Below are 19434 nucleotides of genomic sequence, written 5' to 3' on the forward strand. Positions count from 1 at the left end.
ATTCATACATTTTCAAGTTCATAACTGTGCACTCTCCTCAAACAATAGCATGGTATTTGTTCACTATATTAGCTACTGGAAATTTGAAAGTGCAGTTAGATTAAGAAGAATTTAAGCTTTGCCAATATCAGATATGTCTATGTCCTGGAAAATGTTCTTGTTTCTTACAACCTCATGCTAATCACATTAGCCTATGTTAGCTCCACCTCATGTCTAATCACATTAGCCTACGTTAGCTCCACCTCATGTCTAATCACATTAGCCTACGTTAGCTCCACCTCATGTCTAATCACATTAGCCTACGTTAGCTCCACCTCATGTCTAATCACATTAGCCTACGTTAGCTCCACCGTGGACGGGACACTGATCCTGCAGTTTTAACACTTTTTTTGGTTACTACATGATTCCATATGTGTTATAACATAGTTTGATGCCTTATTCTGTCTTATTCTACAATGTGGAAGATGGTAAAAATAAAGATAAACCCTGGGATGAGGAGGTGTGTCCAAACGGTTGACTGGTACTGTAGATTAGTAGCCTTCATTCTTCTGAGGTGGATCCTAAATATGCATTTCCTCTCTTGAACAGGAAATTACATCAAAATAGTGGTGGCTACTTCCTCTGGGGTGTTACGTTAAGGTCCTCCATTTAGAATTGAGTGAAAAACACTTCAAATGCTTTACTCCTCTGGCTCCGAATGACCGATCTGTACAACACTTTATATACGGTATCCATGGACCAAGATCTCACAAATGATGTTTTTTCCAGGCTAGCATGTCAAACAACATGGTCGTTACTGACCAATAAACATTCACATGTATTCACGACTTGAAATATGCCGAGGTCATTTTTAATGTTTTTTCACGTTTTCTCCAAATCCCTACTTTGATTGACAATGGAAGTATGATGCATCGTGACAATCTAAAAGTGTCCTGTCTAGAACCTTCTACAGACTATGTTGACACCACATTTCATACATTTACAACGACCATCATTTGTTCTGTGGCTCATTTTAATATTGCATTAAGTCTAGTAAAAGATGTGACTGGGTTAGTTAAACCAGTTATTCTGGAGAAGGAGTGTCTTCCTGAACATGAGCTGTCCCTCACTTTTCCTCTTCCTCCTTCCTCCCCCTCCTCCCCTTCCTCCTCTTCCTCCCCTACCTCCTCCTCCCCTTCCTCCTTCCTCCTCCTCCTCCTGCCCCTTCCTCCTCTTCCTCCTTCCTCCCCCTACCCCCCTCCTCATCTTCCTCCTTCCTCCCCTACCTCCTCTTCCTCCTTCCTCCCCTACCTCCTCTTCCTCCTTCCTCCCCTACCTCCTCTTCCTCCTTCCTCCCCTACCTCCTCTTCCTCCTTCCTCCCCCTACCTCCCCCCCCCTCCTCCTCTTCCTTCTTCCTCCCCCTCCCTCCTCCTCTTCCTCCTTCCTCCCCTACCTCCTCTTCCTCCTTCCTCCCCTACCTCCTCTTCCTCCTTCCTCCCCCTACCTCCCCCCCTCCTCCTCTTCCTTCTTCCTCCCCCTCCCTCCTCCTCTTCCTCCTTCCTCCCCTACCTCCTCTTCCTCCTTCCTCCCCTACCTCCTCTTCCTCCTTCCTCCCCCTACCTCCCCCCTCCTCTTCCTTCTTCCTCCCCCTCCCTCCTCCTCTTCCTCCCCCTCCCTCCTCCTCTTCCTCCCTCCTCCCCCTCCCTCCACTTCCTCCTGCAGGCAGCGTCCAGCCCTAGGTGAATGTCTTGCAGCGTTCTCGGGAGCGTTCCCTGTGGCCTTCCTGGAACCAGAGCTCAACCAGTTCAACAACTACTCCATCTACATTACCAAGGGCTCCCGGGACAGAACAGGTACTATTGCAAACTGTCCTTCAGGTGTTTTAGAATCAACGACAGGATCGGTTTGGATGGAGAGATAGAGAGAAGCTTGGCATAAATGTTGCAAAGTGATTTGAGGAATGACTGCATACATTCTTTATGTCTCGTTTTATCTCTCTGTCTCTTACTCCCTCTCTCCCTCCACCCTCTCTCCCCCTCCACCCTCTCACTTTCTTTCTTTATCTCTGTCTACCTATTTTCCTCCCTCTCTATTTCCCTCCCTCTCTCTCCCCTTCCACCCTCTCTCTCCCTCCACCCTCTCTCCATTTCCCTCTCTCTCTCCCTTCCTTCCCCCTCTTTCTCCCTCCACCCCCTCTTTCTTTCTCCCTCCCTCCACCCTCTATCTCTCTCTCCCTCCACCCTCTCTCTTTCTTTCTTTATCTCTCTCTGCCTCCCTTTTCCTCCCTCTCTCTATTTCCCTCTCTCTCTCTCTCCCTCCACCCTCTTTATCTCTCTCTACCTCTCTTTTCCTTATCTCTATTTCCCTCTCTCTCTCCCTCCACCCTTTTCTCTCTCCCTCCCTCCACCCTCTCTCTCTCTCCCTCTCTCCCTTCACCCTCTCTCTCCCTCCACCCTCTCTCTCTCCCTCCACCCTCTCTCTCTCCCTCCACCCTCTCTCTCCCTCCTCCCTCTCTCCATTTCTCTCTCTCTCCCTTCACCCTCTCTCTCTCTCCCTCCACCCTCTCTCTCTCTCTCCCTCCACCCTCTCTCTCTCTCTCTCTCCCTCCACCCTCTCTCTCTCTCCCTCCACCCTCCACCCTCTCTCTCCCTCCTCCCTCTCTCCATTCACCTCTCTCTCTCTCACTCCAACCTATCTCCCTCCACTCTCCACCCTCTCTCTCCCTCCTCCCTCTCTCCATTTCCCTCTCTCTCTCCTCTCTTCCTTGCTGCTTCCCCAGCTCTAGATCTGCCCTTCCAGGTCGGAGAGATGTGTCCAGACATCCCGTCCCTGGAGAAGTCTCTGGAGGAGATCATGGATCTGGCTGAGTCCGGCCTGCACTACACGCAGATGCCTCACGTTATGGAGGTAGAGACTGGTTTATTACCAGGAGACTGGTGGTTTATTACCAGGAGACTGGTGGTTTATTACCAGGAGACTGGTGGTTTATTACCAGGAGACTGGTGGTTTATTAACAGGAGACTGGTGGTTTATTACCAGGAGACTGGTGGTTTATTAACAGGAGACTGGTGGTTTATTACCAGGAGACTGGTGGTTTATTACCAGGAGACTGGTGGTTTATTACCAGGAGACTGGTGGTTTATTACCAGGAGACTGGTGGTTTATTACCAGGAGACTGGTGGTTTATTACCAGGAGACTGGTGGTTTATTACCAGGAGACTGGTGGTTTATTACCAGGAGACTGGTGGTTTATTACCAGGAGACTGGTGGTTTATTACCAGGAGACTGGTGGTTTATTAACAGGAGACTGGTGGTTTATTACCAGGAGACTGGTGGTTTATTACCAGGAGACTGGTGGTTTATTAACAGGAGACTGGTGGTTTATTAACAGGAGACTGGTGGTTTATTAACAGGAGACTGGTGGTTTATTACCAGGAGACTGGTGGTTTATTAACAGGAGACTGGTGGTTTATTAACAGGAGACTGGTGGTTTATTAACAGGAGACTGGTGGTTTATTACCAGGAGACTGGTGGTTTATTACCAGGAGACTGGTGGTTTATTACCAGGAGACTGGTGGTTTATTAACAGGAGACTGGTGGTTTATTAACAGGAGACTGGTGGTTTATTACCAGGAGACTGGTGGTTTATTACCAGGAGACTGGTTTATTACCAGGAGACTGGTGGTTTATTACCAGGAGACTGGTGGTTTATTAACAGGAGACTGGTGGTTTATTACCAGGAGACTGGTGGTTTATTAACAGGAGACTGGTGGTTTATTACCAGGAGACTGGTGGTTTATTAACAGGAGACTGGTGGTTTATTACCAGGAGACTGGTGGTTTATTACCAGGAGACTGGTTTATTACCAGGAGACTGGTGGTTTATTAACAGGAGACTGGTGGTTTATTACCAGGAGACTGGTGGTTTATTACCAGGAGACTGGTGGTTTATTACCAGGAGACTGGTGGTTTATTAACAGGAGACTGGTGGTTTATTAACAGGAGACTGGTGATTTATTACCAGGAGACTGGTGGTTTATTACCAGGAGACTGGTGGTTTATTAACAGGAGACTGGTGGTTTATTAACAGGAGACTGGTGGTTTATTAACAGGAGACTGGTGGTTTATTAACAGGAGACTGGTGGTTTATTAACAGGAGACTGGTGGTTTATTACCAGGAGACTGGTGGTTTATTAACAGGAGACTGGTGGTTTATTACCAGGAGACTGGTGGTTTATTAACAGGAGACTGGTGGTTTATTAACAGGAGACTGGTGGTTTATTAACAGGAGACTGGTGGTTTATTAACAGGAGACTGGTGGTTTATTAACAGGAGACTGGTGGTTTATTAACAGGAGACTGGTGGTTTGAGACTGGTTTATTAACAGGAGACTGGTGGTTTATTAACAGGAGACTGGTGGTTTATTAACAGGAGACTGGTGGTTTATTAACAGGAGACTGGTTTATTAACAGGAGACTGGTTTATTAACAGGAGACTGGTGGTTTATTAACAGGAGACTGGTGGTTTATTACCAGGAGACTGGTGGTTTATTACCAGGAGACTGGTGGTTTATTACCAGGAGTCTGGTGGTTTATTAACAGGAGACTGGTTTATTAACAGGAGACTGGTGGTTTATTACCAGGAGACTGGTGGTTTATTACCAGGAGACTGGTGGTTTATTACCAGGAGACTGGTGGTTTATTAACAGGAGACTGGTGATTTATTACCAGGAGACTGGTGGTTTATTAACAGGAGACTGGTGGTTTATTACCAGGAGACTGGTGGTTTATTAACAGGAGACTGGTGGTTTATTAACAGGAGACTGGTGGTTTATTAACAGGAGACTGGTGGTTTATTAACAGGAGACTGGTGGTTTATTACCAGGAGACTGGTGGTTTATTACCAGGAGACTGGTGGTTTATTAACAGGAGACTGGTGGTTTATTAACAGGAGACTGGTGGTTTATTACCAGGAGACTGGTGGTTTATTAACAGGAGACTGGTGGTTTTTTTACCAGGAGACTGGTGGTTTATTACCAGGAGACTGGTGGTTTATTACCAGGAGACTGGTGGTTTATTACCAGGAGACTGGTGGTTTATTACCAGGAGACTGGTGGTTTATTACCAGGAGACTGGTGGTTTATTAACAGGAGACTGGTGGTTTATTACCAGGAGTCTGGTGGTTTATTACCAGGAGACTGGTGGTTTATTACCAGGAGACTGGTGGTTTATTAACAGGAGACTGGTGGTTTATTAACAGGAGACTGGTGGTTTATTAACAGGAGACTGGTGGTTTATTAACAGGAGACTGGTGGTTTATTACCAGGAGACTGGTGGTTTATTAACAGGAGACTGGTGGTTTATTAACAGGAGACTGGTGGTTTATTAACAGGAGACTGGTGGTTTATTAACAGGAGACTGGTGGTTTATTACCAGGAGACTGGTGGTTTATTACCAGGAGACTGGTGGTTTATTACCAGGAGACTGGTGGTTTATTACCAGGAGACTGGTGGTTTATTAACAGGAGACTGGTGGTTTATTACCAGGAGACTGGTTTATTAACAGGAGACTGGTGGTTTATTACCATACTGCCAACCCCCAGGGCTTACCATGCCCATACTGCCGACCCCCAGGGCTTACCATGCCCATACTGCCGACCCCCAGGGCTTACCATGCCCATACTGCCGACCCCTAGGGCTTACCATGCCCATACTGCCGACCCCCAGGGCTTACCATGCCCATACTGCCAACCCCCAGGTCTTACCATGCCCATACTGCCAACTCCCAGGGCTTACCATGCCCATACTGCCAACTCCCAGGGCTTACCATGCCCATACTGCCAACCATGCCCATACTGCCAACCCCCAGGGCTTACCATGCCCATACTGCCGACCCCCAGGGCTTACCATGCCCATACTGCCGACCCCCAGGGCTTACCATGCCCATACTGCCAACTCCCAGGGCTTACCATGCCCATCTTGCCAACCCCCAGGTCTTACCATGCCCATACTGCCAACCCCCAGGTCTTACCATGCCCATACTGCCAACCCCCAGGTCTTACCATGCCCATACTGCCAACTCCCAGGGCTTGCCATGCCAATACTGCCAACTCCAAGGTCTTACCATGCCCATACTGCCAACCCCAGGTCTTACCATGCCCATACTGCCAACCCCCAGGTCTTACCATGCCCATACTGCCAACCCCCAGGGTTTACCATGCCCATACTGCCGAACCCCAGGTCTTACCATGCCCATACTGCCGACCCCCATGTCTTACCATGCCCATACTGCCAACTCCCAGGGCTTACCATGCCCATACTGCCAACTCCCAGGGCTTACCATGCCCATACTGCCAACCCCAGGGCTTACCATGCCCATACTGCCGACCCCAGGGCTTACCATGCCCATACTGTCGACCCCCAGGTCTTACCATGCCCATACTGCCGACCCCCAGGGCTTACCATGCCCATACTGCAAACCCCAGGGCTTACCATACCCATACTGCCCGACCCCCAGGGCTTACCATGCCCATACTGCCAACCCCCAGGTCTTACCATGCCCATACTGCCAACCCCCAGGGATTACCATGCCCATACCTCTGACCCTCTATATGGTATAGGGATACCTGGGAAAAAGGAGCGTTTTCCTCAGTGAGCCACCATTCTGCCAGTTCCACACACACACATAATACATCAATTCACAGGTTCTTCATCCCTTATTTTGATAGTGAATTCATAATCACCTTATCAGAGGTCATATTTCATAACAACAGGTTCTAAATGGAGCAAAACAATATATATAGCACACATAAAGAAAATGGTTGTTTGACAACGACCTACCAGCCCCTGATTGTGTTCTGTTGGGGACACGAAACCATTACCACTAACCACTAGATGGAGCCAAAGGTCAATATATTGTCTGTCAGGGTCCATTAATGATGCAAAGAATGTACTAATTGTCCCAATTCTATATAAGTGTTCCAAGGAACGTCAGAGTGTGTGTGTGTGTGTGGGGGGGGGCTGTATTATTCTGGGGCCTCCAGCGGCAGACCTTGCATGAGAGCACCAGCTGTTCTGGGTGACTGTATAGTCATGCTCTCCACAGCCGATGTGAGTGAAGACCTTTTAAACAGGTCAACAGTCACAAGGCTGCAGGGCCAGAGGGATTACCAGGACGTGTGCTCTGGGCATGCGTTGACCAACTGGCAGGTGTCTTCACTGACATTTTCAACATGTCCCCGATTGAGTCATTAATACCAACATGTTTCAAGCAGACCACCGTAGTCCCTGTGCCCAAGACCACAAAGGCAACCTGCCTAAGTGACTACAGATCCGTTTCACTCACGTACCTAGCAGCTCAGCGTTCAACACCATCGTACCCTCAAAGCTGATCACCAAGCTAAGGAACCTGGGACTAAACACCTCCCTCTGCAACTGGATCCTAGACTTCCTGACAGGCCGCCACCAGGTGGTGAGGGTAGGTAGCAACACATCTGCCACGCTGATCCTCAACACTGGAGCTCCCCATGGGTGCGAGCTCAGTCCCCTCCTGTACTCCCTGTTCACCCACGACTGCACGGCCAGGCACAACTCCAACACCATCATTAAGTTTGCTGACAACACAACAGTGGTAGGCCTGATCACCGACAACAATGAGACTATAGGGAGGAGGTCAGAGACCTGGCCGGGTGGTGCCAGAATAACAACCTATCCCTCAACGTAACCAAGACTAAGGATGATTGTGGACTACAGGAAAAGGAGGACCAAGCATGTCCCCATTCTCATCGTCGGGGCTGAAGTGTAGCAGGTTGAGAGCTTCAAATTCCTTGGTGTCCACATCAACAACAACCTAGACTGTTCCAGCACTCTAGTTACTGTGAGGAAGGAGCAGCACTCTAGTTACTGTGAGGAAGGAGCAGCACTCTAGTCACTGTGAGGAAGGAGCAACACTCTAGTCACTGTGAGGAAGGAGCAACACTCTAGTCACTGTGAGGAAGGAGCAACACTCTAGTCACTGTGAGGAAGGATCAGCACTCTAGTCACTGTGAGGAAGGAGCATCACTCTAGTCACTGTGAGGAAGGAGCAGCACTCTAGTCACTGTGAGGAAGGAGCTGCACTCTAGTCACTGGGAGGAAGGAGCAACACTGGATGGTAGATGTGTGGTAGCATCAGGATGGTAGATGTGTGGTAGCATCAGGATGGTAGATGTGTGGTAGCATCAGGATGGTAGATGTGCGGTAGCATCAGGATGGTAGATGTGCGGTGGCATCAGGATGGTAGATGTGTGGTAGCATCAGGATGGTAGATGTGTGGTAGCATCAGGATGGTAGATGTGTGGTAGCATCAGGATGGTTACAGAATGACAGATGTACCCTGATGAATGTATATGCCCTTAATCCTTCATAAACTACCTTCTCTCTTCCTTCCTGTAATATCTATCTCTCTTCAGGGGTCCCATAGCATTGGGTGGTGACTTTCATTTGGTTTGCAGTCCCTTACTAGACCGTTCTGGTGCTTAGGCTCAGAACAGTGCAGCATGACTGGTCCTTGGCTGTACACAGAGATCTAATATTAATAATATGCATGTCAATCTCTCCTGGTGGAAAATGGAGGAGAGATTGACTTCATCACTACTTGTATTTATGAGAGGTATTGACATGTTGAAAGCACTGAGCTGTCTGTTTGAACTACTAACTCACACACAGCTCAGACACCCCATTCATACCCCACAAGACATGTCACCAGAGGTCTCTTCACAGTCCCCAAGTCCAGAACAGACTATGGGAGGTGCACAGTACTATATTGAGCCATGACTACATGGAACTCTATTCCACAGTACCACATAGAGCCATGACTACATGGAACTCTATTCCACAGTACTACATAGAGCCATGACTACATGGAACTCTATTCCACAGTACTACATAGAGCCATGACTACATGGAACTCTATTCCACAGTACTACATAGAGCCATGACTACATGGAACTCTATTCCACAGTACCACATAGAGCCATGACTACATGGAACTCTATTCCACAGTACTACATAGAGCCATGACTATATGGAACTCTATTCCACAGTACTACATAGAGCCACGACTATATGGAACTCTATTCCACAGTACTACACAGAGCCATGACTACATAGAACTCTATTCCACAGTACTACATAGAGCCACGACTACATGGAACTCTATTCCACAGTACTACATAGAGCCATGACTACATGGAACTCTATTCCACAGTACTACATAGAGCCACGACTACATAGAACTCTATTCCACAGTACTACATAGAGCCACGACTATATGGAACTCTATTCCACAGTACTACACAGAGCCATGACTACATAGAACTCTATTCCACAGTACTACATAGAGCCACGACTACATGGAACTCTATTCCACAGTACTACATAGAGCCACGACTACATGGAACTCTATTCCACAGTACTACATAGAGCCACGACTACATGGAACTCTATTCCACAGTACTACATAGAGCCACGACTACATGGAACTCTATTCCACAGTACTACATAGAGCCATGACTACATGGAAATCTATTCCACAGTACTACATAGAGCCACGACTACATGGAACTCTATTCCACAGTACTACATAGAGCCACGACTACATAGAACTCTATTCCACAGTACTACATAGAGCCACGACTATATGGAACTCTATTCCACAGTACTACACAGAGCCATGACTACATAGAACTCTATTCCACAGTACTACATAGAGCCACGACTACATGGAACTCTATTCCACAGTACTACATAGAGCCACGACTACATGGAACTCTATTCCACAGTACTACATAGAGCCACGACTACATGGAACTCTATTCCACAGTACTACATAGAGCCACGACTACATGGAACTCTATTCCACAGTACTACATAGAGCCATGACTACATGGAAATCTATTCCACAGTACTACATAGAGCCACGACTACATGGAACTCTATTCCACAGTACTACATAGAGCCATGACTACATGGAACTCTATTCCACATCAGGTAACTGATGCAGCAGTAGAATCAGACTTAAAAAACAGATAAAATACACCTTATGGAACAGCGGGGACTGTGAAGCAACACAAACATAGACACACACACATGATAACATACGCACTCTACAGACACGTAGACATGGACTTTGTGTTGTAGATATGTGGTAGTATAGTGGGGACCTGAGGGAACACACTTAATATGTTGTGACATCTGTTGTGAATGTATTGTCATGGTTTTTTTAATTGTTTAACTGACTTAATTTTGCTGGACCACAGGAAGAGTAGCTGCTGCCTTGGCAGGAACTAATGGGGATCCATAATAAACCCCAGGAAGAGTAGCTGCTGCCTTGGCAGGAACTAATGGGGATCCATAATAAACCCCAGGGAGAGTAGCTGCTGCCTTGGCAGGAACTAATGGGGATCCATAATAAGCCCCAGGAAGAGTAGCTGCTGCCTTGGCAGGTACTAATGGGGATCCATAATAAACCCCAGGAAGAGTAGCTGCTGCCTCGGCAGGAACTAATGGGGATCCATAATAAACCCCAGGAAGAGTAGCTGCTGCCTTGACAGGAACTAATGGGGATCCATAATAAACCCCAGGAAGAGTAGCTGCTGCCTTGACAGGAACTAATGGGGATCCATAATAAACCCCAGGAAGAGTAGCTGCTGCCTTGACAGGAACTAATGGGGATCCATAATAAACCCCAGGAAGAGTAGCTGCTGCCTTGGCAGGAACTAATGGGGATCCATAATAAACCCCAGGAAGAGTAGCTGCTGCCTTGACAGGAACTAATGGGGATCCATAATAAACCCCAGGAAGAGTAGCTGCTGCCTTGACAGGAACTAATGGGGATCCATAATAAACCCCAGGAAGAGTAGCTGCTGCCTTGGCAGGAACTAATGGGGATCCATAATAAACCCCAGGAAGAGTAGCTGCTGCCTTGACAGGAACTAATGGGGATCCATAATAAACCCCAGGAAGAGTAGCTGCTGCCTTGACAGGAACTAATGGGGATCCATAATAAACCCCAGGAAGAGTAGCTGCTGCCTTGGCAGGAACTAATGGGGATCCATAATAAACCCCAGGAAGAGTAGCTGCTGCCTTGGCAGGAACTAATGGGGATCCATAATAAACCCCAGGAAGAGTAGCTGCTGCCTTGGCAGGAACTAATGGGGATCCATAATAAACCCCAGGAAGAGTAGCTGCTGCCTTGGCAGGAACTAATGGGGATCCATAATAAACCCCAGGAAGAGTAGCTGCTGCCTTGGCAGGAACTAATGGGGATCCATAATAAACCCCAGGAAGAGTAGCTGCTGCCTTGACAGGAACTAATGGGGATCCATAATAAACCCCAGGAAGAGTAGCTGCTGCCTTGACAGGAACTAATGGGGATCCATAATAAACCCCAGGAAGAGTAGCTGCTGCCTTGGCAGGAACTAATGGGGATCCATAATAAACCCCAGGAAGAGTAGCTGCTGCCTTGACAGGAACTAATGGGGATCCATAATAAACCCCAGGAAGAGTAGCTGCTGCCTTGACAGGAACTAATGGGGATCCATAATAAACCCCAGGAAGAGTAGCTGCTGCCTTGGCAGGAACTAATGGGGATCCATAATAAACCCCAGGAAGAGTAGCTGCTGCCTTGACAGGAACTAATGGGGATCCATAATAAACCCCAGGAAGAGTAGCTGCTGCCTTGGCAGGAACTAATGGGGATCCATAATAAACCCCAGGAAGAGTAGCTGCTGCCTTGACAGGAACTAATGGGGATCCATAATAAACCCCAGGAAGAGTAGCTGCTGCCCTGGCAGGAACTAATGGGGATCCACAATAAGCCCCAGGAAGAGTAGCTGCTGCCCTGGCAGGAACTAATGGGGATCCATAATAAACCCCAGGAAGAGTAGCTGCTGCCTTGGCAGGAACTAATGGGGATCCATAATAAACCCCAGGAAGAGTAGCTGCTGCCTTGACAGGAACTAATGGGGATCCATAATAAACCCCAGGAAGAGTAGCTGCTGCCTTGGCAGGAACTAATGGGGATCCATAATAAACCCCAGGAAGAGTAGCTGCTGCCTTGACAGGAACTAATGGGGATCCATAATAAACCCCAGGAAGAGTAGCTGCTGCCCTGGCAGGAACTAATGGGGATCCACAATAAGCCCCAGGAAGAGTAGCTGCTGCCCTGGCAGGAACTAATGGGGATCCATAATAAACCCCAGGAAGAGTAGCTGCTGCCTTGACAGGAACTAATGGGGATCCATAATAAACCCCAGGAAGAGTAGCTGCTGCCTTGACAGGAACTAATGGGGATCCATAATAAACCCCAGGAAGAGTAGCTGCTGCCTTGGCAGGAACTAATGGGGATCCATAATAAACCCCAGGAAGAGTAGCTGCTGCCTTGACAGGAACTAATGGGGATCCATAATAAACCCCAGGAAGAGTAGCTGCTGCCTTGACAGGAACTAATGGGGATCCATAATAAACCCCAGGAAGAGTAGCTGCTGCCCTGGCAGGAACTAATGGGGATCCACAATAAGCCCCAGGAAGAGTAGCTGCTGCCCTGGCAGGAACTAATGGGGATCCATAATAAACCCCAGGAAGAGTAGCTGCTGCCTTGACAGGAACTAATGGGGATCCACAATAAGCCCCAGGAAGAGTAGCTGCTGCCCTGGCAGGAACTAATGGGGATCCATAATAAACCCCAGGAAGAGTAGCTGCTGCCTTGGCAGGAACTAATGGGGATCCATAATAAACCCCAGGAAGAGTAGCTGCTGCCTTGGCAGGAACTAATGGGGATCCATAATAAACCCCAGGAAGAGTAGCTGCTGCCTTGACAGGAACTAATGGGGATCCATAATAAACCCCAGAAAGAGTAGCTGCTGCCTTGGCAGGAACTAATGGGGATCCATAATAAACCCCAGGAAGAGTAGCTGCTGCCTTGACAGGAACTAATGGGGATCCATAATAAACCCCAGGAAGAGTAGCTGCTGCCTTGGCAGGAACTAATGGGGATCCATAATAAACCCCAGGAAGAGTAGCTGCTGCCTTGACAGGAACTAATGGGGATCCATGATAAACGCCAGGAAGAGTAGCTGCTGCCCTGGCAGGAACTAATGGGGATCCACAATACGCCCCAGGAAGAGTAGCTGCTGCCCTGGCAGGAACTAATGGGGATCCATAATAAACCCCAGGAAGAGTAGCTGCTGCCTTGGCAGGAACTAATGGGGATCCATAATAAACCCCAGGAAGAGTAGCTGCTGCCTTGGCAGGAACTAATGGGGATCCATAATAAACCCCAGGAAGGGTAGCTTTTGCCTTGGCAGGAACTAATGGGGATCCATAATAAACCCCAGGAAGAGTAGCTGCTGCCATGGCAGGAACTAATGGGGATCCATAATAAACCCCAGGAAGAGTAGCTGCTGCCTTGGCTGGAACTATTGGGGATCCATAATAAACCCCAGGAAGAGTAGCTGCTGCCTTGGCAGGAACTAATGGGGATCCATAATAAACCCCAGGAAGAGTAGCTGCTGCCTTGGCTGGAACTATTGGGGATCCATAATAAACCCCAGGAAGAGTAGCTGCTGCCTTGGCAGGAACTAATGGGGATCCATAATAAACCCCAGGAAGAGTAGCTGCTGCCTCGGCAGGAACTAATGGGGATCCATAATAAACCCCAGGAAGAGTAGCTGCTGCCTTGGCAGGAATTAGTGGGGATCCATAATAAACCCCAGGAAGAGTAGCTGCTGCCTTGGCAGGAACTCATGGCGATCCATAATAAACCCCAGGAAGAGTAGCTGCTGCCTTGGTAGGAACTAATGGGGATCCATAATAAACCCCAGGAAGAGTAGCTTTTGCCTTGGCAGGAAATAATGGGGATCCATAATAAACCCCAGGAAGAGTAGCTGCTGCCTTGGCAGGAACTAATGACGATCCATAATAAACCCCAGGAAGAGTAGCTGCTGCCTTGGCAGGAATTAGTGGGGATCCATAATAAACCCCAGGAAGAGTAGCTGCTGCCTTGGCAGGAACTCATGGCGATCCATAATAAACCCCAGGAAGAGTAGCTACTGCCTTGGTAGGAACTAATGGGGATCCATAATAAACCCCAGGAAGAGTAGCTGCTGCCTTGGCAGGAACTAATGGGGATCCATAATAAATACAAATACCCTATTTTGAGAGTAAAATATAACAGAAATAACCTAATTGTCAACCTCAAATGTATGACACTCACTGGATTTGGTTGCATATCAAAATATTTTGAATCATGCATTCCTGCTTGGACGTATTTATTGAATACCATGTGAGTCGTCAATTACACCTCTTAATAAATGTTGGGGGGGGTGCCACCAAATCATGGGCTGGTACCACCAAATCATGGGCTGGTACCACCAAATAATGGGCTGGTACCACCAAATCATGGGCTGGTACCACCAAATCATGGGCTGGTACCACCAAATCATGGGCTGGTATCACCAAATCATGGGCTGGTACCACCAAACCATGGGCTGGTACCACCAAATCATGGGCTGGTGCCACCAAATCATGGGCTGGTACCACCAAATCATGGACTGGTACCACCAAACCATGGGCTGGTACCACCAAATCATGGACTGGTACCACCAAATCATGGGCTGGTACCACCAAATCATGGACTGGTACCACCACATCATGGGCTGGTACCAACAAATCATGGGCTGGTACCACCAAATCATGGGCTGGTATCACCAAATCATGGACTGGTGCCACCAAATCATGGGTTGGTGTCACCACATCATGGACTGGTACCACCAAATCATGGACTGGTACCACCTAATCATGGACTGGTGCCACCAAATCATGGGTTGGTGCCACCAAATCATGGACTGGTGCCACCAAATCATGGGTTGGTGCCACCAAATCATGGGCTGGTACCACCAAATCATGGGCTGGTGTCAACAACTGAAAAGGTTGGTGGCCCCAGTGACACCAGGGCAAAATGTTGGTCTGGATCCCTGAGCTTACAAGAGATAAGAACATGATTGAAAAGAAAACATTGCTTAAACATTTAACATGAGCATTCCTCCCCCTGTCCTTATCCTCAGGTGGTGCTGCCCATGCTATGCAGCTACATGTCTCACTGGTGGGAGCACGGCCCTGAGAACAACCCTCCAGAGACTGCAGACAGCTGCTGTACTCACCTCACCTCAGACCACATGAATAGTCTACTGGGCAACATCCTGAAGATTATCTACAATAACCTGGGGATCGACGAGGGGGCCTGGATGAAACGGCTTGCAGGTAGAGACACACCTTCTATCTACCACATGGTCAAAAGCACTTCAGCCTGCTTGTCAATGTCTTGGTTGTTTTGTGTGTGTGTGTGTGCGTGTGTGTGTGTGTGTGTGTAGTTACCACGACCTCATACGTCGTCAGAGGGGATCGTCAGCAATAATCATATCGGCACATAGAATTGAAATCCCTTGTTTGTACTGAAAACTGTCTGCCTTAGGAAGAAGCCCACTGTGGGCAGGCCACTCAGTAGCATTGAGTCAAAAGTAAATGTCATGGACATGTCTACCTCGGATCATTAAAAACAATCAAGCAACCCAGAAAATGACTGAAAATAGCCCATACTAACATATGTAGCCTGAGAAACAAGGTCAATGAAGTTAGCAATTAACATCAGAACACATTACTATTCTGGCCATCTCTGAAGCACACTAAACGTGGTTATAGATTCCTTTGATGCAGCGGTAGCTAAACGTGGTTATAGAGTCCTTTGATGCAGCGGTAGCTAAACGTGGTTATAGAGTCCTTTGATGCAGCGGTAGCTAAACGTGGTTATAGAGTCCTTTAATGCAGCGGTATCTAAATGTGGTTATAGATTCCTTTGATGCAGCGGCAGCTAAACGTGGTTATAGAATATACAGGAAAGATCAATAATTCCTTTGATGCAGCGGTAGCTAAACTTGGTTATAGATTCCTTTGATGTAGCGGTAGCTAAACGTGGTTATAGATTCCTTTGATGCAGCGGTAGCTAAACGTGGTTATAGAGTCCTTTGATGCAGCGGTAGCTAAACGTGGTTATAGAGTCCTTTGATGCAGCGGTAGCTAAACGTGGTTATAGAGTCCTTTAATGCAGCGGTATCTAAATGTGGTTATAGATTCCTTTGATGCAGCGGCAGCTAAATGTGGTTATAGAATATACAGGAAAGATCAATAATTCCTTTGATGCAGCGGTAGCTAAACGTGGTTATAGAATATACAGGAAAGATCAATAATTCCTTTGATGCAGCGGTAGCTAAACGTGGTTATAGATTCCTTTGATGCAGCGGTAGCTAAATGTGGTTATAGATTCCTTTGATGCAGCGGTAGCTAAACGTGGTTATAGAGTCCTTTGATGCAGCGGTAGCTAAACGTGGTTATAGAGTCCTTTGATGCAGCAGTAGCTAAACGTGGTTATAGAGTCCTTTGATGCAGCGGTAGCTAAACGTGGTTATAGAGTCCTTTGATGCAGCGGTAGCTAAACGTGGTTATAGAGTCCTTTGATGCAGCGGTAGCTAAACGTGGTTATAGAGTCCTTTGATGCAGCGGTAGCTAAACGTGGTTATAGAGTCCTTTGATGCAGCAGTAGCTAAACGTGGTTATAGAGTCCTTTGATGCAGCGGTAGCTAAACGTGGTTATAGAGTCCTTTGATGCAGCGGTAGCTAAACGTGGTTATAGAGTCCTTTAATGCAGCGGTATCTAAATGTGGTTATAGATTCCTTTGATGCAGCGGCAGCTAAACGTGGTTATAGAATATACAGGAAAGATCAATAATTCCTTTGATGCAGCGGTAGCTAAACGTGGTTATAGAATATACAGGAAAGATCAATAATTCCTTTGATGCAGCGGTAGCTAAACGTGGTTATAGATTCCTTTGATGCAGCGGTAGCTAAATGTGGTTATAGATTCCTTTGATGCAGCGGTAGCTAAACGTGGTTATAGAGTCCTTTGATGCAGCAGTAGCTAAACGTGGTTATAGAGTCCTTTGATGCAGCGGTAGCTAAACGTGGTTATAGATTCCTTTGATGTAGCGGTAGCTAAACGTGGTTATAGTCCTTTGATGCAGCGGTAGCTAAACGTGGTTATAGAGTCCTTTGATGCAGCGGTAGCTAAACGTGGTTATAGAGTCCTTTGATGCAGCGGTAGCTAAACGTGGTTATAGAGTCCTTTGATGCAGCGGTAGCTAAACGTGGTTATAGATTCCTTTGATGCAGCGGTAGCTAAACGTGGTTATAGATTCCTTTGATGCAGCGGTAGCTAAACGTGGTTATAGAGTCCTTTGATGCAGCGGTAGCTAAACGTGGTTATAGAGTCCTTTGATGCAGCGGTAGCTAAACGTGGTTATAGAGTCCTTTGATGCAGCGGTAGCTAAACGTGGTTATAGAATATACAGGAAAGATGGAAGTGTTCCAAGTGCGTCGTCAGATCAATAAATATTTTTCACATCTTCGACGTAGGAATCACTACAAGACCCTCATCGATCTACACACAATTCCCCATGATGACAAAGCAAAAACAGGGTTTTTAGAAACAAGATTCTTGGTGGTTCCTACCTTCTTCCATTTAAGAATGATGGAGGCCACTGTGTTCTTGGGGATCTTCAATGCTGCAGAAATGTTTTGGTGTACCATTCCCCAGATCTGTGCCTCGACAAAATCCTGTCTCGGAGCTCTATTGACAATTCTTTCGACCTCATGTCTTGGTTTTTGTTCTGACATACACTGTCAACTGTGGGAACTTATATAGACAGGTGTGTACCTTTTCAAATCATGTCCAATAAATAGAATTTAAGACAGGTGGAATCCAATCTAAGTTGGAGAAACATCTCAAGGATGATCAATGGAAACAGGCCATGAGGAGACGGCGCTCTGTTTTCTTGACATCTCGGTTGACCAGACAGGTCCTACAGGCCCTGATTTCGTAAAAAAGAACGGATAACGGATAAATAACTGTAGGTGGGTAACATTGACCGGCTTGTTCCAACAGGAACGGCTTATTGGGCCGGAGTCATCTCTGAAGCGTGAGGCAGAGGCAGGAGATGATGTAGTTTTCTGTGGTGTTATGTAGTGTTATGTATATTATATTATGCCTATGATGTATTTTATATATTTTATTTGTTGTTTTGTTTCCTGTTTGAACCCCAGGAAGAGTAGTAATTGGTCGAGAACAAATTAAATGCTAAAATTGCATGTTGATCGCCGGGGAAGCCTGGTTGACCGGCAGGTGGGTGGGTGCTCAGAAACCCAACGGTTAACCACACTTTACTTGTCTTCAACCCTTCTATGCCGTAGGAGCATCTGTCACCCACATGACCAAGCAGTTTCCCATACTGGATATGTGTTGTTACTGCATGTGGTGTTGATGTCACGGGACACAGCAACCAAAATGAATTGTTTCTAAATGAAAACAAACTGTAGAATCATCCAGAGTGAAACACCACCATCGTTGTTTAAATAAGAAAACAAACTGTAGAATCATCCAGAGTGAAACACCACCATCGTTGTTTAAATAAGAAAACAAACTGTAGAATCATCCAGAGTGAAACACCACCATCGTTGTTTAAATAAGAAAACAAACTGTAGAATCATCCAGAGTGAAACACCACCATCGTTGTTTAAATTAGAAAACAAACTGTAAAATCATCTAGAGTGAAACACCACCATCGTTGTTTCCCACAAGTCTCTCTCTCTAACTGTCCTTCTCTATTCTGTTCTCGCCTCCAGTGTTCTCTCAGCCTATCATTGGTAAGGCAAAGGGGGGGCTGTTGAAGACCCACTTTCTGCCGCTGATGGAGAAGTTGAGGAAGAAGGCTGCCACCGTACTGCAGGATGAGGAACAGATGAAGGCCGAGGGACGAGGGGAGATGTCTGAGGCTGAACTACTCATCCTGGATGAGTTTACCATCCTGATCAGAGACCTCTATGCCTTTTATCCGCTACTCATCCGCTTTGTAGACTACAACAGGTAACTAGACATTCTACCTCCTCATCCGCTTTGTAGACTACACCAGGTACCTAGACATTCTACTTCCTCCTCCTCCATCTTGCTGACTACAACAGGTAACTAGACATTCTACTTCCTCCTCCTCCTCCATGTTGCTGACTACAACAGGTAACTAGACATTCTACTTCCTCTTTCTCCATGTTGCTGACTACAACAGGTAACTAGACATTCTACTTCATCCTCCTCCATGTTGCTGACTACAACAGGTAACTAGACATTCTACTTCCTCCTCCTCCATGTTGCTGACTACAACAGGTAACTAGACATTCTACTTCCTCCTCCTCCATGCTGCTGACTACAACAGGTAACTAGACATTCTACTTCCTCCTCCTCCATGCTGCTGACTACAACAGGTAACTAGACATTCTACTTCCTCCTCCTCCATGTTGCTGACTACAACAGGTAA

At 47.0% G+C, this 19434-nt stretch overlaps 1 pseudogene; it reads left to right on the forward strand.

Annotated features, from left to right (window-relative positions):
- The window catches only part of LOC135536472 (ryanodine receptor 2-like), a 317124-nt pseudogene that overhangs the window by 192343 nt on the left and 105347 nt on the right, over positions 1 to 19434 (forward strand).

The sequence above is a fragment of the Oncorhynchus masou genome, unplaced genomic scaffold (assembly GCF_036934945.1).
Source record: "Oncorhynchus masou masou isolate Uvic2021 unplaced genomic scaffold, UVic_Omas_1.1 unplaced_scaffold_623, whole genome shotgun sequence".
In the NCBI taxonomy this organism is placed as follows: Eukaryota; Metazoa; Chordata; class Actinopteri; order Salmoniformes; family Salmonidae; genus Oncorhynchus; species Oncorhynchus masou.